A 26320-nucleotide genomic window follows, 5' to 3' on the forward strand; every position below is an offset into this window, starting at 1 on the left:
GCGGTTTGTACCTATAGTACCTTGAGGACCATTGTCATTATTGGTGGTACCTCTCACGTCTGTTAACAGTTTTCATCATTGACTGGTAATCAGATGATGTTCATGCATGTTTGACTTCAGCTCATGTATTCACATGCTTGGACTTGTACTTTGTTCGGGTCGGGACGAAGCGCAAGACCCTGGATCCCTATCTGTTATGGTCCAGGCTGCGATTTTGTGGATGATCATTACATGACTCATTGATGGATGGCTGCGCCCATACCTGAGTCTTCATGGATGGCTGCGACCATACCTTATCATTACTATGGTCTCTTTAGCTGGGTGGCTGCGTCCATTCCACAGACCTTCTTCGCATGTCTTTTGGATGGCTGCGCCCATGCCTAGACTGCATGTACTTGATTATCAGAGATATTCAGTCCTTCCCGGTGGTGTTCTAGTTCAGCGAGTTTTGTAAAGCATTTCACCCCTCCCACTCTCTCGGTCTTCATGCTTTAGGGGGCATCTGTTACACAGTAATTTCTCACTGTCTCCCTGTCAGTCACCCTACTGTGTCAGGAGTTCACAATAATCAAGTTCATGCCTCCTGAACTGGCCAAAAACCCACTTTTCCAAAGTTTTCATCATCAGCGTGTCTGTTATTAAAATATCCACGCTGACTGGCGCTCCATAACAGACCGCATGCGCTGCCAACGCGGAAGCGCACGACTTTTCCGCACTGGTCAAATTTCATGACCAGCGCAGCCTCTGTTCATATTGAGTCGCGCTGACATGGCCTTGTCCATTATTGCTTTGCGATGTCAGCGCGCCAGACCAGTTTTGCACCCGCGCTGATCCAGTTTGGGCGAATTTGTTCCAACAGCCAGCCTTCCAGATAACTACAGGCTTGGTTGTTGGTCTTGTGAGTATCGCCTCCCTTCTATGGCATGTCTGTTCGACCCTTTGCAACTACTTCCTTTGAAGATAAGCTCATCCTTCCACCATTCAAGGAGACTCCTTCTCCTATTTAAACCTCTGCCATTACCATGAGCAGCTAGTTTTGGATTGTGTGGAGATTATAGTCCTCAGATTGCTGCTACTATAGGTAGTTGGTGTGATAAATGTGGAAGTGCTAGATAGCTTAGGGAAGGTTGTCTTGTGTTTCTTGTGTGAGAGAAATTTTCTTGTATTGGGAGATTCATTTCCAAAGGTGAATGCTTAAGAGACTTGCTGACTGGACCCTCCTAAGAAGGATATCGACGTCAGAACATTTGGTTGTACTCTTCTCTGTTATTGATTAATAATAGATGACTACTATTATGGTTCCATTCTCATTTTTCTCTACAATGGTTAATGTGAATTACATCCTTTCTGACTGATGTATAGTTGCTTTTATTAGATTTCACGCTTGTGTTTGTCTTTCTCTTCGTGTGTGCGCGTATCTATTCACGGAGATCGCGGAGGATCGTGACCGGCCAGAGCGAAGGAGCGAGAGCGGCATCTCTTCATCAAACAATAGCGTTGGAATCCAAGTAGGTGTTCTTTGCCTACCTTTTAATTGAAATTAGGAACTTGCATAGTAGCATTGACTGATTGTTACTAGACCTATTATGGGCTAGTAGGGATCGCCTCTATCCGTAGAGGGGATGTACCTCTCCAACAGTGACATAGACCTCAGAAACAAACAGGGAAAACTACTCTTGTATTCTCCTTTATGAACTATAAATGAAGAGGAATAGGATGAACCAACCTGTGTCTTGCGCTAGTCCTTTGATCCAATCTCCCTTCTCTTTGACAGCTTCCAGCTACCTGCTCCCTTACTTGCCCAGCGTCACCAAGTTCCTGCAAGATCACAGAAGGAGGAAACTACACAAAGACATGGATTTATGTTCATAAAAAGCTTAGGATCAGTTTTAAGCTAAACATACGAATATAACAAACATCAGTGATATACAAGCATGTAGGAGAAACTCAAATAGTTTTATTGATAAAACAAGAAGATCCAGGAGGAGTTACAATCGATGATTCCTGATCTAGCATCAACCTCCCAGCATAGAATCTCTTCTTCACCTCCAACAAAGCATAAATCACCCAATACTCTGATATCTATCTCAAAACCAACAACAATTCTCTGCAATGTACAAAATTCCAGCCTCCGGATCTCTTGGTGATGGATCCATATATAGATGTATGCAAAGAGGATGAGTCAGCTCATGAATTGATTAGTGGCCTCTCTCTGTCAGTTCTTGCTTCCACTTGGAGACTGAGAGCCTCTTACTCATCACTGGTCGAATTCTGTGAGGCAAGTGTCATTAGACAAGATTCTGGAAGCTTCCATTGTCTCTCCACCTCGTGGAATGACTCTGCCACTTGTCATTTCCCGCTCAACGCACCCTGGTAGTGCATTCAAGTGCGTTGCAATGCACCTAGCCAGTGTATTTGGTTGCTTTGCAACGAAACTAGATAGTGGAGCAGCTGAAATGATCCTGATTTGACTAGTTCTGAGCAGTTTCTGGTGGAGAACTTCTGGGAGAAGCTGTAATTTGTTGACCTTGTTTCTTTAGGAGCTGGAACAACACTTTTAGGGACTTAGGATCCCTTGGTTTATGGACATTTCATGCTTATAGCTGTAAGGTACAAAAATGTCTATAACAGTTGCCCCCTAAAGTATGAGGCCGTTTATTTGGTGAAATGCTTTATTAGGAGGATCCGAAGTTCTTTCAATGCTCGGAGGAGACCTGTAATAAGATACAATACAATACATTATCTTCATACTTTTTTCATGATCTAGCTGAGGCAGGCATTCCCATGCTCAGCTTTATAAATTCATTTTCATGTACATAGGACAGACAATCGTCAGATGGTAGACTGATGATCTTGATGAAGTCATCATCCTTTTGGTAGGATGATTATCTGTGCTGCAATGTTGTACATTTTAATGTCTTTATTTTTCCTGAATATATCTCGCAGCCTGGATGGATGAAACTAGATCCGGGGTCTTCAATCTCATCCTATCTTCACTCGAAGTACAAGTCGATCCATGTGAGAAATGTTTTGAAGTCGAACATGGAAAGACATCGCTTGATTACCAGTCAATGATGTAAACTGTTAACATGCGCGAGAGGAATCACCGATAATGATAATGACCCTCAAGGTACTGCAGTACAATTCACGTGGTGTGAATAAAGGACTTGGCATCGAACACCACGCAAAATCTTTTGGTCGAAGGTCATTGATGTATACCTGTCGCTGGAAGTGAGAAACTTGCCATTGAGGCATGCAAGCTTCAAAGTACTGAAGGGGTTGTTCCTAGATCAACTTCTTGGATAATGAGCTGATGTCGACAAGAAGCGATCCGTCAAAGGAGGGCCTTAATGAATCCCACATCAATGACATGGAACGGAGCAAATGATTTTGATGGAGGTGAAAACGATCTGGTGATATATGATTCAGGGTGGCGGTCATGAAAGAATGGAGTATAATGTATGGTAGTGGATGGGACACGGGTGACTTCTCTGGATGACTTCTCTTGAACATGTCGGCGACACTTATGCGATGGATTGGTAGCATTTACCCCAAATGTGGATGGTATGGCGTGAGCATGGTGATGTGACCGGTGAATGAAACAACCCAACCCGACTCTGGCACGGAGTGGAAGTGTCATGTTCAAGAGCGACTTGCTACCAACAAAGTTTCTTTGAGTTTTCTTCCCAATTTTTCCCCAGTCATTGCTGACCAGTACCTCTTTATTTTTTTCAAGCTTGAGGAGGATAACATATGCTTGTTCTATAATTTTCCCTTCAGGAAAACCCATCGCTATGTTTTAACGAGCCTAGCGATAGTGAAACTCGTTCTCGCCTAAAGACAAGTTTGTCGCTATTAATCTTTTTAATGAGTCTAACGAAAAAGATAACTCGGTCCTTTTCATTTTTAGAGAGTCTGAAAAGGTACGTAAAGGTAACTCCGAAGTTCCTTTTTCTTCATCTAATCCCTTAAGTCCGAAAAAGTATAAAACAATACAGAAGGGATGAGTTTTCGATAGTTTTAATGAGCCGAACAAAACAAGCGCTCGATCTTTTTGTGCAATAATCCCTCAGGTCCAAAAAGATTAAAATCTAGAGGAGGGATAGCACTTCCGGTCGCTTTAACGAGCTGGAAGGCCAAAACTCGGCAATCTTTTCATATTTTACGAGTTAGATGAAAAGAGCTTAAAGAAGACTCATCTTTTGAGGAACGGATGATAAAATGGGTAGCAGCTGATTCCAGGTAAGGGTTGGAATTTTCCAATCACGGCAGTGTCACAAGGATGGCTAGTGAAATCACTCTTCGCAGCTGTTCCTCAAAATGGGTAAACAATCAAATGGAGGTGAATGATCGGCCAATGGAAAAGTGGAGGTGACGGTGCAAACACGACCAAGTCTTTAATGGCTGAAAATGCTTCATTCACGGTGGTTATTTACCGGGGAATAGTTCATTTTTTAACGAGCTTAAATGCGGGTGGAAACATTTGCTCATGTCTTATGTTTATTTTTTAACGAGCTTGAACTATGTGCTAAAACTGCTCGATTAATCCAGTCATATGATAAGAATGTCTCATATAAAAACGACAACTTTTAGATTTTGCCCCACATCCTTTCTTTATGCAATTTCGGAAACGACTAATCTAAAAAACAGATAAATAATCGCTCTTTGCTTGCACTCCAAAAGGTTTGCATGCCCCCAGGTATAAAATATGGTTTCAAAGTTACCCCTCAATTTGCAGACAAAACATTTGTTCTATCAGGAAAGGCCTACCTCTTACAGGTTACCCAAAGATTGTTCTATTCGCGGTGCAAACAAAACACTTCTTCGGCGATGTCTACCGAGATAAACAAAGGCGAGTGACTCAGTTCTGCCAAATCACATAACTTTGAAAAGAGAATCTTATTCTAGACTAACCCCTCTTCCACCGACGGACGGGGTACAGACTAGTCATATTCTCCCGCGGAAACCTACCCTATACCCGAAGTTTTCCTGCCGAAGCAGACCAGGATGCATGCCCCCTGGGTTTCAGTCATATCCCTCCGAATTAGTCGCGCTCATCGGGAGGACGGACTGGGAATTGAGACATTTCTTGCGTGAAGAGACCATTTAGGGATGGTATATGACTATTTGCTATGTGTGATCCGGGAAATGAAAGCTGGTCCACGAGCTTGACCACTCTTCCTTCGTGCAGAAAACACATTACTCTAAAGAGTGAGGAGATGATGGCTCCCATGCGATAAATATAGTCTCGTCCAAGGAGTAGGTTATAATCCAAGGGTCCTTGAACAACCATTACGTTCATTTGAACTGTCTTCCTTCTCAATGTTATGGGCACATCGGGAAGGATCCCTAAAGGTCGACTGGTTCCTTTATCAAAGCCTGTCAGATTTCTCATTTCAGGCAAAAGCGATGGCGAACCAAGCGCTTTCCAAGCAATAGAGGAAAGGATACTCACAGAAGCCCCCTCATCTATGATGGTACCAGCCATGACCATTCTATATATTTGAACGATAATTCGGAATGGTACACTTGCTGGTAGGCGGGGTCTGCCTAGTTGATTCCAATCGAAGGAGACAACTAGGTTGCTTGGAGGTGGGACCAAGTAGACGGCCGGGTATGGCTCTGACGAACTTCCCTCCTGCGGTAAGGGAATGGGTAGATTGCCCCCATGTTCGTCGGAGTCTGTGTTGATGAAGAGAATTTGGACGGTGTCATCCTTGTTCTCTTCAGTGACTGTATCATCCGAAGATAAAACCTCTGAAGGCAAGACCGGGTCAACTGCCGCCTCGACCTTTTGACTTTCGTCTGGTATTGATTCATATGGTTTTTCTTCAATGATAGGCGCTTCAGCCGACCACTTGAGCGGGCCAGCTGGATTCTCAACTAGTGACGGACTTGGCAAGAGTTTTTTATATCCAGGAGGAAGTCGTAACGGTGAAACCGGTTGATCATCCAAAACTCTTTTAGCCTCATCTAAGAAGGCACAACGGTGGAGGGCATGGTCGCCTTCACACAGTTTACAAGGAAATCTAGCTTTCGCTTCTTGTCCTGGGGCTTCACTTTCACTAGTTGACGGTGTGCTTTCAACATGATCTCCAGAGGTTGATGACACCGGATTGTGAAAACGAGGAGACCAGTCCCTTAGTATCCGGGGGATGCAAGGACAATCTCTGTGAAAGTGGTCTCCTCTGCAAATGATACATGGCGATTTAGGCCTGGTCGGTGCTGTGTGTGGATTTTCATTAGACGACGCTCGTTTTCCTCCTTTCGCCTTTGGCTCCTTCTTCCTTTTCTCTTTCTTCTTCTTTTCCTTCTTCTCCTTAGAAACTTGGCTTTTAGCTTTACCAGTCCCATCAAGCGAAGAGGAAGGAGGAGAGGAAGAATTAGAGGAAGTAGAAGGCTGGTGGGTAACTCTGGACTCGTCTAATTGCTGATTCGATTGTTCAGGAATAGTGGTGTTCTGAATGACATTGGTTGAGAAGAGCCATACTGGCAAGCCAATTGTCAGTCCTGGAAGCGACAATGTGGCCATATGGGGCGCACCAACATCTCCCCAAGAGGAGAAGGGACTAGGATTTCCACCAATGGGAATTCCTTGGTTGGTAGGCTCCATTTTCTCAACCTAAAGATCAATGCAGGAAAAGGGTATGAATATTCCGTTTAAAATAAATTTTAACACGCTTTGACACAACTTGTTTTTTCAGTTTTTAAGAGTCGAGAAAAAACAAAAGATGACTCTAGTCTCCTTCGATTTTTAATGAGCTTGAAGTGACAAGTGCTCAGATGGACCTTTTCCGTTATTGAGTCTGAAAAGGAACGAAAGGGACTGCTCTGGAGGTCTAGGTAGAGGGAGTACCAAACCAATCGCAAAACTGCAGAATACTTTTTATGGTACGGCAGCCAATCTTCCCGAATGCTGTGTTCGGTGCATTGCGATCAGTAGGGCGGCCGACATGGCTTCCTATGGATAAAGGTTTTATGCCTATAGGGGTCTCCCAATATATACTCGACGGTACATGGGAGCACAAGTCCGTACTTGCACTTATCGTCTCAAAGTGGAGGAATCACCCAACCATCAGTGAGGACAATAGTTACCAGGCTTTACGACGCCAGAATACGTCTCTAGCCTAGACCTATAAATGTTGTGCGTTAAGTTACAAAGCGTTGTTAAGTTCATTGAATTTATTTTAGGTTGATCTTTCTTATGAATTTTTCCTTTTGGGTTCACCACAAGATGTAGATGTAATTCCTAAAATGAAATCTAAAGATGATAAGCAAGCTTTTATCTCTTTTCAGCAACGAAAATCCTAGCTACAAGGGGAAAAGAAAGACACAATCTTTTCTCAAAGAGCAAAGAGCACACTGTAAATGCACTTTTCCTAAATCAAGCCAAACAGACTGTCAATATGCAAATGCACATGTGCATGTATTTGTTTTTCACTTTCTTAATATTGATGCCTAAAAAGAAAGTTGTTGTACAAATTTGAATTGGCTTTCAGGTGAAAAACACAAACAAGCTTCTTTTCGAAATCAAAAGGTAGAGACGATTACGACACTTTATGATTTTGAAGTAAACACTTGTTTCGACACTAGAAATTCACAAATTCAAGCCAAAGGCAAAAGTAAAAGCATAATCGACTGTCAACAGCAAATAAACTTTCTCCTAAGATCAAAATCGACACTTACGACAGATCTAAATCCAAGGACGACAGTATGACTAGTCTACTTTTGCAATGGGAAACTGTAAATGACGTAACAAACACACAAAAACAAATACAATTTCTTTTATACAACTGAGGTGGAATTAAGGCAAAGAAAAGGGGCTTTTAAACAGACACACACACTGATCACAGGCTGCAAAAATCAGAGGCAAAACTGGAAAAAATGAGCAAAGAACCTCAGCTACATAGGGCTAAGCTGATCAACGCACCTGCTACACAGAGAAACTGGATTGCAACACAGGTATCCCTCTCGGGAAATGTGTTGAAATGCAGAATCTCTTCACAGAGCCTGCGCTGGGACAAAAACGAGATTTCTCTCTGGGTTCTGGGTCACGGTTTGTAGTTTAATCTATGGTTTTTGGTTGGGTAAAAGCAATCAGTAATGCACAATCAGAGGGTTGATTTAAAAGAGGTTTAAGAGCTATCACAAAGGGTAATCAGATCATTTGTGAATCAGTTGTTCAGATCATAAACAGATCCAGTGAATGGATTGAAGTAGCAGATGTCTACTTTGCATTTGTAAATGGCAAATGCAGTTCAATTCGCTACTTCTAAGTTTATGAAACAAACAATCAGAGAAACACAAACAAACTAACTAGACACAATCCCCAACGGAGTCACCATTTTGTTATCGGGAAAAGTGTCTATTCAGAATGACCCTATCCCACTGGGTTGTGACAGAGACCTCAGAAACAAACAGGGAAAACTACTCTTGTATTCTCCTTTATGAACTATAAACGAAGAGGAATAGGATGAACCAACTTGTGTCTTGCGCTAGTCCTTTGATCCAATCTCCCTTCTCTTTGACAACTTCCAGCTACCTGCTCCCTTACTTGCCCAGCGTCACCAAGTTCCTGCAAGATCACAGAAGGAGGAAACTACACAAAGACATGGATTTATGTTCATAAAAAGCTTAGGATCAGTTTTAAGCTAAACATACGAATATAACAAACATCAGTGATATACAAGCATGTAGGAGAAACTCAAATAGTTTTATTGATAAAACAAGAAGATCCAGGAGGAGTTACAACTGATGATTCCTGATCCAGCATCAACCTCCCAGCATAGAATCCCTTCTTCACCTCCAACAAAGCATAAATCACCCAATACTCTGATATCTATCTCAAAACCAACAGCAATTCTCTGCAATGTACAAAATTCCAGCCTCCGGATCTCTTGGTGAGGGATCCATATATAGATGTATGCAAAGAGGATGAGTCAGCTCATGAATTGATTAGTGGTCTCTCTCTGTCAGTTCTTGCTTCCACTTGGAGACTGAGAGCCTCTTACTCATCACTGGTCAAATTCAGTGAGGCAAGTGTCATTGGAGAAGATTCTGGAAGCTTCCATTGTCTCTCCACCTCGTGGAATGACTCTGCCACTTGCCATTTCCCGCTCAACGCACCCTGGTAGTGCATTCAAGTGCGTTGCAACGCACCTAGCCAGTGTATTTGGGTGCTTTGCAACGCAGCTAGCTAGTGGAGCAGCTGAAATGATCCTGATTTGACTAGTTCTGAGCAGTTTTTGGTGGAGAACTTCTAGGAGAAGCTGTAATTTGTTGACCTTGTTTCTTTAGGAGTTGGAACAACACTTTTAGGGACTTAGGATCCCTTGGTTTATGGACATTTCATGCTTATAGCTGTAAGGCACAAAAATGTCTATAACAATCATCTATGTGAGGAAGGGGATAATGATTTTTTATTGTTATCTTATTCAGTGCTCGGTAATCAATGCACATTCTCCAAGAGCCATCTTTCTTTCTCACCAAAATGATTGGTGACCCACATGGTGATGTGCTAGGCCTGATGAAGCCCTTCTTGAGCAACCCCTGCACCTACTTCTTAATTTTAGCATGCTCTAAAGTAGACAACCTGTACATCCCAATGTTAGGCAATGGAACATCTTGCTGCAAAATAACATAATGTACTATTCCCTTTTTGGGTGGCAGACCTTTAGGTTCCTAAAACAAGACATCATACTCTGAAACAATATTTTCTATATCAGCTTGCTGTTCAACATTATAGCCCTCAAATAAATTGGTTTTATCAGGTTTCTTTTCCTTTACAGCCATCAGTAAGAATTGTTTGCATGAATTTATCATTCTTTTCATCTATCCTGAGTTTATGAGAGTATAATTATTCTTGAGCTTATGAGCTCTTACAAAGTATTCGATTCCATCTTTAACAAGTAGATATTTGTTCTCAACTCTATAGAAAATAGCCTTTCTATCATACAAGTATTGACTTCCTAAAACAATTCCACAAATATCCAAAGGAATTATGTCTAACTCAACCTCATCTACAAATGCTGACCCAAAACAAAACTTGAGTTTGCACTGTCTAGTCACTTGTAGCTGTGCTTTATCATTCAAACATCCTAATGGGTATGGTTTCTTGTGAGGTGTAGTTGCTAATCCCAATCTCTTTACAATTTCTTCAGAAATTAGATTTACTTGTGAGCCACTATCAAACAAAGTATCAATATTTTGATTTTTGGAAATAACTTGAATATGGAAAATCCCGTCTTTTTCTCTCATTTTCTTCATCAATAACAGATTGAGTAGAATTACTAGTAAATGCTTCAGAATTCTTACCTTTTATACCTATGGCTGCTATAGTTGTTTCATCTCCTGAGTCTGACCCCAAATCTTTTTGAATAGCTGCAGCTATCTTCTTCTTCTTTCCCTTGAACTTCTTAGGTCTCAGCTCTGGATGTAGAATCTAACAATGCTCATAATCATGCCCGTCCTTTTTACAGTGAGTGCATGAAGCTTTGGCTTTCTGTGCATTGTTAGCCTTCATTGCTTTCCACTTCTATTTTCTTTTCTCCTTGATCTTGCTTATAGTGGGTTGGGATGGTCCCCCAACTTCTGGATTGCCATTCTTTCCTCTAGCCTCTATATGAGTAGCTTGTACAGATACCTCATCTATACTAGTGGGATTAAACATGAGGATGGTATGCCTCATGTAGCTATGTAGACCACCAATGTACTTCAAAAGAGTCTTTGGTGAGTCTAGTGAAATACCCAACATCAATGCTCTCTTTCTGAATTCTTGAGTATACCCTTGCACACTTTGCCCTTTCAACTGTCAAAGAGTTTGCCAACTCATCATGGCTTGTTGCATGTAGGCCAATGGATAGAACTGCGTTTTGATTGCAGCAACAAATTCACTCCAGATAGAGATGGTCTTGCCATGTCTTTTCATATCAACTTGGGTTTTGCCTTCCCACCAAACCAAGTCAGTGCCTCCTAGGCATAGGCTTGCCACTCTTGTCTAAGTTTATGTTCTATACCCTGCAATACATATCAATTTGTCTAATCCAATTGTCCAACTTTTCATCATTTAGCTCTCCATCATATATAGGCAAATCAAATTTAACCTCTAACTTAATCAAAGATGCTTTCTTATTATGCACAGGGCTATTAGGAGGTGTGATAAATCTTTCCTCTTTCCCATTTCCTTTGGATGGTCATGGAAGTGAGACTCATCTTCTTCTTTATCTTGTTTAGAGCCTGATGAATCTTCCACCTTTTTCTTTCTAAGGTCTCTGTACATGTCTTCAACCATAGACTTTATAGCTAGGAAACTCTCTATGAATTGAGGGTCTAGCCCTGCAGAACCTTCCTCTGACATTGTCTTTCGAGAGTAGACTCTCCCAATTTCAGGATTAGTTTCCACCAACTCTCCTTCTGCTAATTTGAGCTTTGATCTTGTGAGCATTCACAGCTAAACCAACACAAGCTTGTCTAACCTTACAGCCTAGAGCTCTAATACCACTTGATTTGATATTCACCCTATGAGTGACATCAGTTAAAGACTTATTAAACTAAGGTATTACAGACTCATGTGCTAGTGTGTGTGTTCTATGTTATTGAAGCAATGGATTGATCAGATTTCCAATACATAGACAATAAAATGGAAAGAAAACATAGAAATACAGTGAGCAAACACAAAGACACAAACAATTTTAATAAGGAGTTCACCCTATTCTCCAGGGCTACATCTCCAGTCCAGCTTTCAGTGGTGGCCTTGTTTTATTGTGCCTTTAAGCAAAGAAATTACAATATAGGGACTCAATGTGAGTTCTCCTGAAGCAGGGTTTGCTTGGTAGGGTGGTTTCTTGGATTCCCCAAGCCACTGGAGTACACAGACTCTTCTTCTTCCTACCAACTTTGTGACCTTCTAGTCTACAGTGGAAAGAGACAAATGTGATGCTCAGTCCAGACAAATTCCTTCTATGCTATGTCTTGAATCTTCAAGCTCTCTGGTGCTTAATGCTACCACTGGTCAGCTCAGCCCTCTGTCTCTTCTGCTTTGCTTCACTGTTCTTTGTGTTCAGTCCTCCTCTTAGGGTTCAATATTCCACTTCTTTGTCTCTCGACTTCGATTAACTCTACTGACTCCAGTAACTGTCTTCTTCTTCTGTTCATGGCTTTAGCCATTCAAACCCTATGCCTGTTCGATTCCTCTTCCGTGTTTGTCTCTTCACCTTCTGTAGCTGTGCTTGGAGTTACCTATTCGGTGTCCTCATGAATGCTCAGGGAGTGGCCACTTGTCTTCCTCTAAACGGCGCCAGCATGCTTCGTCAATTTGTTTCTTAAATTACGTCATGGATGCATTCTTCCTCCACCGTGGTGGTCAAACAGATTCCAAATCCCATCAAAACGTGGCTTAATTCCCTGTTGATTCTGCTTCCCCCGATCAGGCACAATCTTAGTCGTCCGATCTAGGCCCTCCAAATCCAACACCATATGCACGTTTCATGCGGTTGACTTGCTCGACCAATAGCACGCGATCAATAGTGGTTTTCTCTCAACTCCGCCTGCCACACGTCAATCGATGTATGGAATCGCTTCGCTCTCATCTCTTACCATTTAAGGGCGCCCTGATCAAAACCCTTAGTTTCTAGAGTACGGGTCCTGCCTTGTATGATTAGCGCTTTTTCCCTTTTCTGCCTGTGGTCCTCCAGTTCCCCATGCGACTGAGTGCTCAGGCTTTTCCTTCAAGACCTTGTTCACCCAGTGATGCATGATTAGTTCTAAGCACTAATTGTGCATCAAATTCCACCTCCTTTGCCCCTTCCGGGGCTCCCAGGGACTACTTTGGCCTCCTGCACAGTCTCCATGGGCCTCGATTAGTGTGCTTTGACCGAGGTCCTTGTTGTTCCACATTAGTGTGCTTTAGAGATTTGTTTGACCTGATACAGTCATGGTTCTTTGACAGTCTTTTATGGATCCAATTCGGATCAACTCATGTTTTCATGGTCCCCACCGGGCCTATTCTATGTGGCAGTGCCATCGAGTCACCCTCATTCAGAGCATCCTTGATGAGTCACCTTCGCATCCATGGAGTCGGCTTCACATCCCATTGTATCATGTCATGATATTCCATCCATATTTGCAAATCATTCATCCTATGTTGCCCATTTTGGCCTCCAGTCATATTATCCCTCATCTCCTCCGGAGTCAAGTAAGTCGCTACCAGGTCAACCATGCACTTTATGCTCTGACAAGGGAAGTCATCTGTTTGTTCCTCAGTCCCTTTTTCTCGATCGTCCCTGGTTTTAGTCCATTAGTCACATTATTATTTTCCCTCGTGCCTTAGTTGAAAATCCTCATTGCATCACTTATCGCGGGCCCTATTATGTTGACATCAGCTCATTTATACCAGAAGAATGACGTAAATGGCAGTGTTTCTTAGTTCTAGCTTCCATTCATCTTCGGTACCTCAAATCGAGTAGAGGAACTCATTATTTCCCTTTGGCTTAGTTGTTTCATTCTCTTGATTCATACACTTGATGGTCCAATGATGCAATAGATTGTACCAATGATTTTTGGGTGTGTGTGAGATGTTTCATACCTGATGAGGGGGTGGCCCCTCAGGTCGCCCCCCACATGCCCGGATGCCTTCACATTATGCTACAACCTCATATGTAGTTCTGCAGATTTGAAGGGTTCAGTTCCTATCGGTTGCATTGTTCATAGCATGCACATCTCCTTTAGATGATCCATTTAGTTTTGCATATCCCTTCCTTGTTCAGCAAGGCTTATTCGGTTGTTCTACCCTCCCTCCCATCCATTTTTTGAGGGAAGGGCCATTATATCTCATGTACTCAGATGTTATTCTATTGATTCCTCGCTCATTTTTTTTCCATGCATTATGTATATGGGACACATTGTATTATTTTCTAGCTGAGTTATGCCAGCATGTAATGTACCATTCATCATGTACTTTATTGCTCAATTTTATGTTTCTATATGCATCATTATTTTTGCACTAAGTTATCTCAACAGGTATAGGTATGCCTCCCCCGCCTCACTGAGATCCGGTACCAAAACATAAAAGGAGACTTGCATTGGTCTCACCCCCTCTATCCCTATCCTCTTTCACTTCAGCTCTATTGGTCTCTCTCTCTCTCTCTCTGAATCCACTTTGTTGTCTAGTGATTTTGTCTTTACAATGTACTTCGATCATACATTTTTCTCCTAACACTTGTACGTTGAGGGGGAGTCTTTTATCACTAAAAAATTGATCATCTAGCCTTAATTTACTATATGGATCAAAGTACACCATGTAAGGCCAATTTTACCATAGTAAAATTACTTTCACTGTGAGAAATTACTTAATAAACCACATTTGTTAAGTAATTTATAATTAAACCCATGAAGAATAATTAAATAAATCACTATTTATTTAATTATCTTCTAGGAATAATTAATTGAATCATTGGTTAATTAATATTCCTTGTCATATTTGACCCAGTTATGAAAAATAAACAGATAAATTATTAATTATCTTATTTTTGTCTATGAATAATTAAGTAATCACTAATTAATTATTATTCCTTGTCAAGTTTGACTAAATCCCTTAGGATTAATTAAATAAATCATTATTTGTTTATTATTCCTTAACCATATTTCTTGAGATGATAAATAAATCATTCATTTATTATTTCTAAATAAAACTTTAAATACCTTTTCCCTCCTAACCAAATATAATAAAATATTCCAAGTGGTTATTTTTAGAATGGGGTTAATAATATTTTATTATTACTGATTATTCGAGGATAACTCAATATTTTGTTATAAATGGAAGGGTTTTCCATCCATTATTCACTTTTGATTATTTCCATTCTTGCACTCACCGATGTAACTCTAATTATTGTCACTATCGCACACCATTTTTCTATCCATTTGAGTTCCCATTGAGCTCAAACATTTTATTTGTTGGGTTTACACATTATAGAGGAGCGAGACTCTACAAAAGCTAAAGAAATTTGAGCATAGCCAAGAACCCATCCCATAGAGGGTGACTGGTAACATTTATTTTTTCCCTTCGCAAGTGTTGTTTAATAAAATATATTCTTTATATATCTGGTTTCCATTGGATTATTGGTGTTACTTGCATTTATTACTAGTTCATTTTGTTGTTTAACTATGAATGTGGCATAGATAAGGATTTTGGCAGGTATTTTTCTATCATTTGTTGCAGATCTACAATGTTTAGCAGCCATTTATATTGTTGAGACTGTTTGTCATCCATAGTCTTAAGTGTTTCCTTTTCATACACCTTCGAGGAGAAAACACTATAATAGATGTCATTCCTGTAGTAGTACTAAATTTTGGCATGCTCACTTGCTACACACTTGCTTGCACCATGCTCACCTGAAACTCTCTTGTATGGACCTTTTATTCCTTTAGGCCCTATTGCACTTTGTCTAGTACCTACTTGTATTGGTCCTCGATGTGCCCCCATATATTTTATGTAGTGGAGTGGACAACATCACCGATTTCATCAAGATCCCCCTCTATGAGGGCCAACAGTTCAGTACCCATAGTCTTGACATATTTCTACTTCTTGCGTGGCCCTGTTGAACTACGATTTTGCCTTTTCTTGATACTGAAGGGGGACTCTAAGTTCTCCGATCTGACATACGGGTTTGTGCCCCTTCCTATTCATCTGTTGTTTCTATGTCAACATTTGTTTGCTCTATCTTAGGTTCTTCAAGGTCAATAGTGACCTATGATGTTACTACTTGCATAGCCTTTTCCTTCTGCACTACCTTCTCTATTGTAGAAGCATTTTCCTTCTATACTTCTTTCTTCTTGTCTTTCATGGCCTCTGTCGCAGTTGTTGTTTTTCTCGTTTGTACTTCGGTGACCTTACCTGTTTGTGGAGCTTCACTAGATGGGGTGAGCCAATCGCTTGGCCATTTGCTGATGACCCCCATAATATCATCCTCCACGACTAAATGTGGCAACTTATGCCATATTCTTGTGCTATCTTTCTTCATGCTCATGACCATATTGTGAAAATCTTCTTTTAAGTCTTCTATATTTTTATACTGCACATGTATGTTGGGTGACAACCATGGCAGTTGGTTGATCACCATCCCCAGCTCTGACTTGAACAATACCCATAACATCTTTGTTTCAATTATATGGTTAGGATCCTTTGTTTCCCACAGTGAGGTGAATTTTGCAGCCTCACACAAGTTAGGATCCGGTGTTGGGAACTAGCTATCCTCAGGCACCCTCCATGCTACTAGCGCAATCAATAGCAGTAACCATGCATAGTTGAACGTCTTTTCATACTCGTGGGCTTCACGATAATCCTCCAGCAATTCATGGAAGAGTTACTTTAGCCAATTGAATTGGACCCCTTGGTTGCACTGCGCAACTAAAGATACCATTGGTGCCAATAATTCACTGGAGTGACATTTTCAAATTATTTTTCCTACCAAAATCTGTGTAGAAAACTACACAGCTTGATCCAAGGTAGAGCTAATGACGTAGCCTTTCGATTTATTAACCAACCCGAAGTCACTCTTCATCTGATCTGTGAGCTTTTTCTCTTGCAACTTCAACACAAAATCATCTGTGGGGTTCACACCTTGATAAGGTAGTGCAGTGATTTTTTGGACCAACATATTGTCAATTGGAATGGGCCCTCCTAACCAAAGGCACCCATCATGAACCAAAACCAACAATTGATGCACACAGATGGTATTAATTATGATACGGCTAAAGTTTGGGACATATAACATATTGAGAAACCTTTCATGCTCAATTCCATCCACCCACATCATTGGCTTAAGTCTTGTGACACCTACCTCCTCGTAGTAAATCGATTTCAAGAATTTACTGGGTTCTAATTGCGAAAACTTCACATGGTAGCCCAAATTCTAATCCTCCATCTTCAGAAATGGTACCTGGCCCAACAAGTCACCCTCAACATGTACTTCCTCCAGCAAAAATGGCATGAATACCTTGTATTTCAACAAGTTCGAGTCCTTCGTCACTTTGGCAGTGGATTTCCTAACGGGTACATATGGTAGTAGCCGAGTAATGGCTCTGCATCCTCTGCCCTAATGTTTTTGACCCCATAGTCAGCTCTTTTTCATCGATATCTAGGGGTTCTGTTGGTTTCTTATTCTTATCCATACAATCCTTCAGTCTAACCTCAATTGGGTTTTTGCAGGGTGATTGTTGAACTGGGGCTTGCTATGGTTTCTTCTACTGTTTCTCTCCTACCGTGGAGGCAATAGATTTTGGCCTCGGTGACCTAGGCGTTGTGGTAGCGATTGGTGGTGTTGAAATCATCTTGTCAAGGCTCTCCCATAATAGTTTGTTCTGCCACTTAGGAAAATATACCTCAAACCCAAGCCCTTTCAATAAAAACTCCTTCTCTACTTCTTTCCAACCTCATCCAAACATACAACAATCGTCGATGTTCACACCTAGGTGCAAAATCTCAAGACAATCTCTCTGGACAAAAAGTGTTCAAATGGGGAGCGGGATGTTTTATTTATAGCCCTTTTTGAATTCAAATGCATTGATTCCCTCCAGATATCTCTCATTAATTCTCTTTTAGTGGCAGATTTCCAAAGATATGCTCCTTAAACACTTTTTCCCCACTCCCTTTAATGGAAAAATAGCCATATAATCACCTACAAGATTTTCCACAGTCACTTTCTAGCCAGGCTATGTGAGACCCACCTTGTTAGTGCAACCCTGTCATCGCAACTCCCATCTGTGCCTTTCTCCTAACCATTGCACAACCCAATATCTTTTCCAAACTATTCTCATGGAAAAGTAGTTTATAGTCTTGTTCTTCCTTCCAACTGCTTGAAGTACTAAGATTGTATTGCATCCATATAGTCATCATGTAGGGGCAAGATTTCCCCTATACAACTTCAACCAGCTTCCATTTATTCTTCCTGGAAATAGCTCCCCATTCAACTTCACAAGCTAAACTTCTCCCCCGTGCGTAATCTCCTTGACCATGTATGGTCGCAGTGAATGCATCTGATACTTTCCTAGGAACTTAGTGAACTTTCTATCATATAACATTACTAAATCTTCATTTCCAAAGGTTCGTTGCTTAATGTGGCGATCATGCCATGCCTTTTCTCTAGCCTTCTTCACCTGCTGATGGAAACCTGACAAGAATCGATCTTCTTCTAACTTGAGTATCTGCACAATGTGCTCTTCCATTATGTCTCGATCCTCCATCTCCGTGACTACAACAATCCTCAAACTGGACACTATTTATTCCATTGGAATCACTGCTTCTTATCAATAAACTAGTTGAAATGGTGTATGTCCAGTCAACTTCTTACAGGTATTTTTATATGCCTAAAGAACAGTTGGTATGCACACATCCTAATCATTCCTATTTGTGTTACATCTTCATCAAAGTATTCTCCAGGATCTTATTGAAAGCTTCAACTGTTCTATTTTTTTAGGGGGCTTAGACCCAGGTTCAGAGTTAGCTACGCTAACCAGCAAAACCATGCACTACTGGCCCTTTTAGAAACAACTTGCATAGTGCAGGTTGCAGTCTTACCCAAGGCAGTATTGGGGGATGATAGAACCAGGTTTCCGCATCCAAAGGGCTATGTGATGTGTTTCTGTAGATCTAGGGCTTTATCTTGACCTTCGCAAACCCTAGCCCTCCAAACCCATAACTTATAGTAAATAATAGTTAACAGAGTTATGTCCTTCTCCGATTTCCCTAAACATGCATAATATAATTGAAATAAATAGATCTATGTCTTTGCAAATTCATTAAGTACTTTTCCTGATTAAATGCATTTAATAGATCATAAATACAATAAATTCAGAGATAAAACCAAAATACACAGATGCACAAATAGTTATTCAAAATAATTCTTTTATTATGATTCATATCTTCAAATATAACTTCTTCCAATCCTGCACGCACAATTGCAGGGACCCATGAACTCAGATGCGAACTTTCCAAGGTATCCATGCACATATCTGTAAGAGCCTTCTGCTTCGCCCAAGTACAGAATAGATAAAATCAGACCCAAATCATGCACTTCTCTATTCCTTTTCTATCTTATGACTGTTCTCTCACTTCCTTTTATATTCTTCTTCATTAAAATACCATTGTCTGCAAACCATGGGCAAGTCTCAAAACAACTTGAATTTAACAAAGTAAGGGGATTTGACCTTCCTAAATCCTCTTTTACTCATATTGGCCTACGCTACTCATGCTCTGCTCCTCAAAATGCGGAGAATTTACAATAAATTTAACAAAATCTAACAAAATTTGACCCAAGGGACCCCATCCCAATAGTGGGAAATGCCTAGGTTGGGTAGTTGAAATCGACTACAAGAATTAGCAACAACAATGAAAGAAATTTGAACAAGTCATAGTATGTTGGTAAAGCACTTTAGGAGTAGGGCCATTGTGGGACACTGGTGCCCAATAGTGTCCATTACTTTTGAGGCAAGTATATGCCTTGGTTGTTGACCTTCTGATGCGAGGAAGCCTTCCCAAGGGATGGATTTCCCTAGATAGGGGATGTCAAGGAACTTGGAAGGTGAGTGACTGCACAGAAGGGGGTAACCAGATTTCTCAAGGGACTATGTAGTAGAGAAGGGAAGGTAAAGGATGGGTTTTTTTTCATTAGCATTGTTAGGATGAATCAAATGCACATTGGGAGTGTGCCCTGGAAAATTGAGCCAGTAACTGTTCACTAAGGGGACCTGTATTACTGGATATTGGATGCAACTTTGACTTTGGCAGTGGATTCTAGACTTCCTGGGAAGGAATTTAATCCTGGAATTACTTTTGAGGGTGGAGGTGTAAACCTCCAGATTCTTGTGTTTCTGATGCATGCATCATATCCCTTTATTTGCTGGATGAGAAAATGTGCATATGTCTATATGTGTATATCATTGTAAATACTATATCAAAATGGATTTATAAATCTCCATAGATAGTATAGTTATTTGCTGGTTGAAACAAATGTGTACAAGTATATGTGGTTTTTATTGCAAATACCATAATGAGTTGTGTTATAAATCTCCAATAAATGGTATGGTTGTCATGTTTTAGTAGTGGCCGTTGTAAATACTGCAATGAGCCAAGTTATAAAGTTCCATGGGTAGTATTTTTTTGTTTTTAGCAATATTTCTAGTTGTAGGTGTCACTGAACATCGAGGATGGTGTTCCCCCAAGGCATGAGGGTTCTGTAACAACACTCATGAAAATTCCATCTAATAAAAGTTAATAAAGGAAAAATAATAACCATGGATTATGGGACACATATTCCATGTTGAATGTTGGGAATAACATTGTAGTGTGGGTGTTCATTTGGTTTATTATGGCTAAGGAAGTTGGCATAGGCAATGGATAAGGAATTTGGAAAGGAAAAGTGGAATTAATTGGCACTTTATTTACGAAAATAATGGAAATTAGGAGAAAAGGAAGGTGAAAGGTCACAGGTTGCATGTGAGGAGGAAAATGAAGAAAATAGAGGCCTGATTAATAAAAGGGCTTCTGAGGATCAGTGGGTAGGCTTGGTCAATGTTACCTTTTGTCAATTCATTTTCAGAGCTCTCTCATTATTCTCTCTCTCTCTCACTCTTGGACACCTAGAGTTTTCTTGGAGCATTTCAACATTGGATCAAGAAAGGAAAAGGAGGCTAAGAGGAAGCAGAGATTAAGCGAGGAAGAGGAGGATCAAGTAGCTACAACAGGATTCTTTGCAGGTCTCAATTTCCATGTTTTGTTTTCTTGTTATATTTGGAATTCATGGTGTTGCATGTGTGTTCTTATTTCTCTTTATTTCATTGGCATGGATTTTTCCAGGTGTGAGAATGTTTTTCAGCCTAGCCTTTCGATTTCTGGATAGCCATAGTGTGATGGGGTTCTCATGTTTTGGTTGAATTGGATTATCGAATGGATTTGATGTTGAGTGAGGTGGATCACTGAATAAAAAATCACATGACCTAATAACCATGAACCAGAATGTGGGTTGTAGTAAATCCAGATTTTGTGTTCCCTCAGTGGGCCTAGGAATCCTTGACCAATGAATGGCGGGATATATGGTAAATCCTAGAGGTGGGTGCTCTCCATCAGGCCTAGGAATCACATGATGGGATATATGGTAAAGCCTGGAGAGTGGAGTCTTGGTTAGGGCCTAGTGATCTGATGTGGATTACATAAAGCCTAGAGACTAGGAGACATGAAAATTCCTCATAGTGTAGGTGGAGAAATCTGGTAGCATCCATGTTTGTTTTGGCCTAGTGATCTAGTGGAGATCATGGTAAAGCATGTTATTACATGTTTATTGTTTTGTCCTACTGATCCGGTGTGGATTGTGGTAAAGCATGGTTTCTATTGATGAGGGTGAGGTGGTTTAGCCTTGGGATGCCCTAGTTTGTTCTTTTGTTTTGAGTCCCATATTCATGCTTGGAATATGGCATGAGGTTGATTAGCTAAAGAGAGATTTGGCTCAACCAATCTATGGTTGGGTGGAACATGGTAGTCCCATACCGCATTGGATTTTTTGTTCATTAATAAGAGGTTCATTCCTTGGTATCTCATGTATAAATGTATTGGTTTATATGTGGATTCTATGGCTGATGTATCCTTGATATTTTTGTTGTTATTATGCTACTTATGAACATGTATTATGATAGTGGTGATGTATGGCTGTCATCATGTTTTTACTTGTAATTGAAAGAAAAATGAACCTATGACCTAATATATGATAATCCAGCTAATAAGGGAAGAATACTTCTTAGCAATTCTCAAATAAATATGAGACCCATATGCTCATATTTGTTGTTTAAACCTGTAGATTAGATATTTGTCACATGCTTAACGAAATTCCTATCATGGGTAGTAGGGGTCCAATCAATTCCTTGTTTAAGTAATTTCATTTGTATCATTATTCTGTTGTTATCTTTCAGTTAGGAAAGTGTCATGGATTTATGTCTAGTGACATGGGCTCTAGGCCTAAAAAAGTAGCACAAATCCCAGAGTCGTAGGCACAAGAGTGAGAATAAAAGTCCCTAGATGCACCCATGCCTTCTTTTCCGAGAAACTGGAGTGTCCCATACACACCCTTTTCCATATCAAGGAAGTGTACAGGGGTTTAATGGTCTAAAACCTCAGTGGGACCTAGGGACTAGTAAAGGGGATGACTAGAAAGGCTTTTGTAAGTCATATAGTATGTATAGAAGTTCCATGTTGTGGGCTTCCTTTGATTCCACTTCATAAGGTCACCTAGGAGGTTGAATCCCATTATAGTGGCCTCTTGTCGCATAATTACCCTTGTGACTGACTACTTGGGTAGATGTGGAATGAGTAAGTCACAGGGAAATTGGGTGAAAGCTTGGGAAGGAAGATGGGTTGGATTGTTTAGGGATCAAAGCTCATAAAGAGGAATTTATACCACCCTCGATGTTGATACGTTTGAGAGAGTAGCCTATCATTCTATACAGATCCTTTTTAATTAAATCCCAGAAGCATTAGTAAAATAGGGATGAGAATCCATCGAGGCCCGAGGCTTTATCTGGGAGAAAGGAAAGGACAACCTTCATGATTTCCTCATTGGAAGGGGGCGCAATGAGATGAGAATTCATTTCCTCAGAGATTAGGGTGGGAACATGTTCTAACATATAGTCTTCTGAATCCCGGTCTCTCTGATTATCATTCTGGTATAAGGCCTAGAAGTGTTGAACAACAACATCTTTGATTTCTTCAAAATCTGATATGGTCTGACCCCCATGCTAAATCTGAGTAATGGAATTTTTTCTTTCTCTATACCAAGATTTCTTATGGAAACACATAGTGTTTCAGTCCCCTTCCTGGAGACATATGATTCTAGATTTAAGTCTCCAATAATATTCCTCATTTCTAAGAAGGGAGTGGAGCTTCTTAAAGCATCAAATTCTCTCTGCATTACCTCACAGGAGATAGAAGCTACCTCAATATATTCCTAGATTGTCGCGATTTTATGCTCTGTCTCCTTTATAGGATGTTGTATTTCCGCTTTGTTTTCAGTAAGCCAGGATTTGATGTCTTTTTTCAATATTTTAATATTTTTTTTCCAAATGTAGATAGGGCTTCCATCCACCCACACTAACCAAGATTTCCCAACCAGCTCCGCAAAGCCCAAATAATCCAAATAGAGAGGGGGGAACCAAAAAGGGATAGGGTCAAGATTCTGATATTGCGAGAGAAGGAGGCGGATGGGTCCATGGTTAGAGCCACACTAGGGGACGATAAAGGATTGTAGGACCAAATTCACCGATAGTAGAAGGTGAGAAGCGATGAATCACTCAAGGTGGGTTGCAATATGACCAAGGCCAAAGTTTTTGTCATTCCAGATGTAGAGGAAGAGTGAATATTTGACATCAAAAAATACCTAGGGAGAGCAGTAGGCCTTCCATGGCTTCTTTGGAGGCATATCGAATAATTGGGCCCCCCATTTTTTCCTTTTGGTAGATGGTGGCGTTAAAATCCCCTCCCATAATATAATTTTTTCCATAATTGGTGTGTTTCAGGTCCATAAGGGACTGCCAACACTCCTGCTTTTCTCTGAAGTGAGTGGGCATATATATATTGACAATAGTACACATTTGCTTGATGTCTAAAATGTTAAAATTTGTTGCAATCCAATGAGTAGTTTTATAGGAGCTTACCAATTGCAGATACTTAGGGTTCCACCTTGTATAGAGTCTTCCTGAGGCTCCTCTTGAGCTGACTACTTCCATGACACTTTCATTCCAAAGTTTGTGTTGCTTATTGGAGAGGTCAAACTCTCTGAGCTTTTGCCTCTTGGAACATGACAACTGTGCTTTTTTCTTTCTGTATTAGATATTTTTCTTCTGTAGTCCTTTTCTCTAAGCCAAGTCCCCTACAGTTCCAGGAGATAATATTCATTATTTACTTTTGGATGAGGATGTAGCTTTCCTAGGACTTTCCATATTTCCTTTGTTTCTTCCTTTATTCCCGTGTTTAGCTATTTTCCTAGGGATTGTATGATGGAACCCTAGTTATTTGTCTTTCTTTGCCTATTCCAGTCTGATTTCTTTATTATATTTGCGGCCCAGTCTACTGACTTTCTTTTCCTTCTATTTTGTCGCTGCTTTTCTAGACTTCTCATCCGCTGAGCTTATGATTGAAGCAGGTCTTGTGATTTCCTTAGATGATATGAAGTCTTATTATTCCATTTCCCCATCCAAGGAGCTGCCTGAGTTGCTACTAATGTCTTCTTCCAGGGGGTTGATCTCCTTTTGAGGAGACGAGGTCGCTACGGGGACCACTCCTTGAGATTGCGAAGGCTCAATAGGAGGATTATGTAGATGCACATCCTCAGGTAGAATCCTAGCAAGGGAATTATATCTATTGCATTTTATGTGGAGATTCCTCCTTGGTTGGAAGCTCGAGCAGGCAGATTATGATTACCCTGACTTGCTCTAGGTTTCAGAGGAGGGACAAAGATGTGTCTGGAGGGGGGGTTTTTCTTTCAGTTATTTCCTCTTCTCTTCTTGGCTTGTTTCCATTATTCATTTGGTCCATTCTGTTGAGGCTCTTGAGGATACTGCGCAGTCAGGAATCCTTTAGAAAAGTTCCCATATTCATGACAAAGCTTGCATTTAAAGGGGAGTTGGTCATAGTCCACCTCCTAGATATGGGACCAGTTATCCATGCAGAGTTGGGCCTCTACCAGGAGCCCTTTTTCGAGGTCCACCTCCACACAAATCTTGGCGCATGAAATTAGACCATCCTTTTTCCTTGGCACAATCTATATATTTTCCCAATGAGTTTCTAATCAATCTGAAGGTTACATCATTCTGACAATGTAATGGGAGATAAGGAAACTTCACCCATACTGGGACGTTTGAGAGGAAGTCATAGTGTGGGTTGAAGTTACATCTCAATCTATCAAGATAAAGACCCCAAGGCCCCATGAAGTATGGTCCAATTTGGAAGACTAAGTCTATATCTAATTTATACCAAATAGAAGGTATAAAAAACCTTACTGTAGAATGAGGATATCACTTCCCCATTAATGAGAGGCTTCCATTTCTTCTCAATCCAAGACCTAAGAGAATGAGGGTAGGGACAAGGGCCCATAAACTTTCCAATGATCCCACACTCAGCTAGATTTAGAGCATTGGAATGTGCATGAAGGGTCTTTATTTCAATCTTCTGGATTGCGTCAACTTTCTTCAAAAATTTGGAAGTACAATATTTCTGAAAGTTTGGGCCCAGATCCATCAAAGCTTTGAAAGAAGCAACCTCTAAGTCCATGTCTAGGGACTAGTCCATCCCAACCATGGTAGGTTGACCAACCAAATGCAAGGGGGGAGCACAGTGGATTAGAGGGAAAGCAGATATGACAGGGGAGGAGACGAATGGAGAGGGAGGGAGGAAAACTAGTAGGCATACCTCATCTACTTGTTATTCAATGAGTAACATGTGCAATTCCACAGTATGAGGTTTAAACTATGCTACTCACATATTTTTTACTTCTATGTTTTTAATTTTGATAAGATATTATATTAAATCATGTGGACATCAAAATATTTTATTCATGATTGAGATTGGGTGAAATAATTTTACCACATTGGATTCTAATATCAACAAAAAATCTACTGACCATAGTAAGATTGGGATTATTTATTTTTTATAATGATTTTAATTAAAACTAACTAAACATGCATATTCATTTTTTTTTTATTATAACTAACTTTTATTTTCTATTTCGAGAATATTTTTATTTTTAAGTTAAGACGGACACACATCATCTCCATATTGAGCATGGACAAAATCACACATCACTCTCAGAGTGGGTTGTAGAACGAAACTCTTGATAATATATATATGTGTGTGTGTGTGTGTGTGTGTGTGTGTGTGTGTGTGTTTATGTGTATATGTATATATATCTTAATAGATATTATATTAATATTTTTTAAAAATACGTAAGTTTCAACATCCACAGAATTATTTGTACAGTGATTGTGTGGTTGACTTCAAAATATGATTCCTACTTGTTATGTGATGGAGTTATTTCTTTGTTTAGAAGTTTGTTACATCTAAGAGAGATCTTAGATCCTATTTAGGTGTGTGGTTGAGATATTCTCTCAACATATTGATTGTATGGTTAAGTTAGTATTTCTATCTTAGACCAATAATTGATGTATTTATATGTGTGATTAATCTAATGTAAAGTAGTTTTGTGTGTGAAACTGGGTTCTCTAACTTGGTATTAGAGCTCGTATGGGCCTGGGACTAGGCCTGGTCCCATCACGAGAGTGTCAGGGG

This window comes from Pinus tabuliformis, chromosome 9, assembly GCF_031772625.1.
Source record: "Pinus tabuliformis cultivar Carrire ecotype Pingquan chromosome 9, CPIR1, whole genome shotgun sequence".
Taxonomy (NCBI): domain Eukaryota; kingdom Viridiplantae; phylum Streptophyta; class Pinopsida; order Pinales; family Pinaceae; genus Pinus; species Pinus tabuliformis.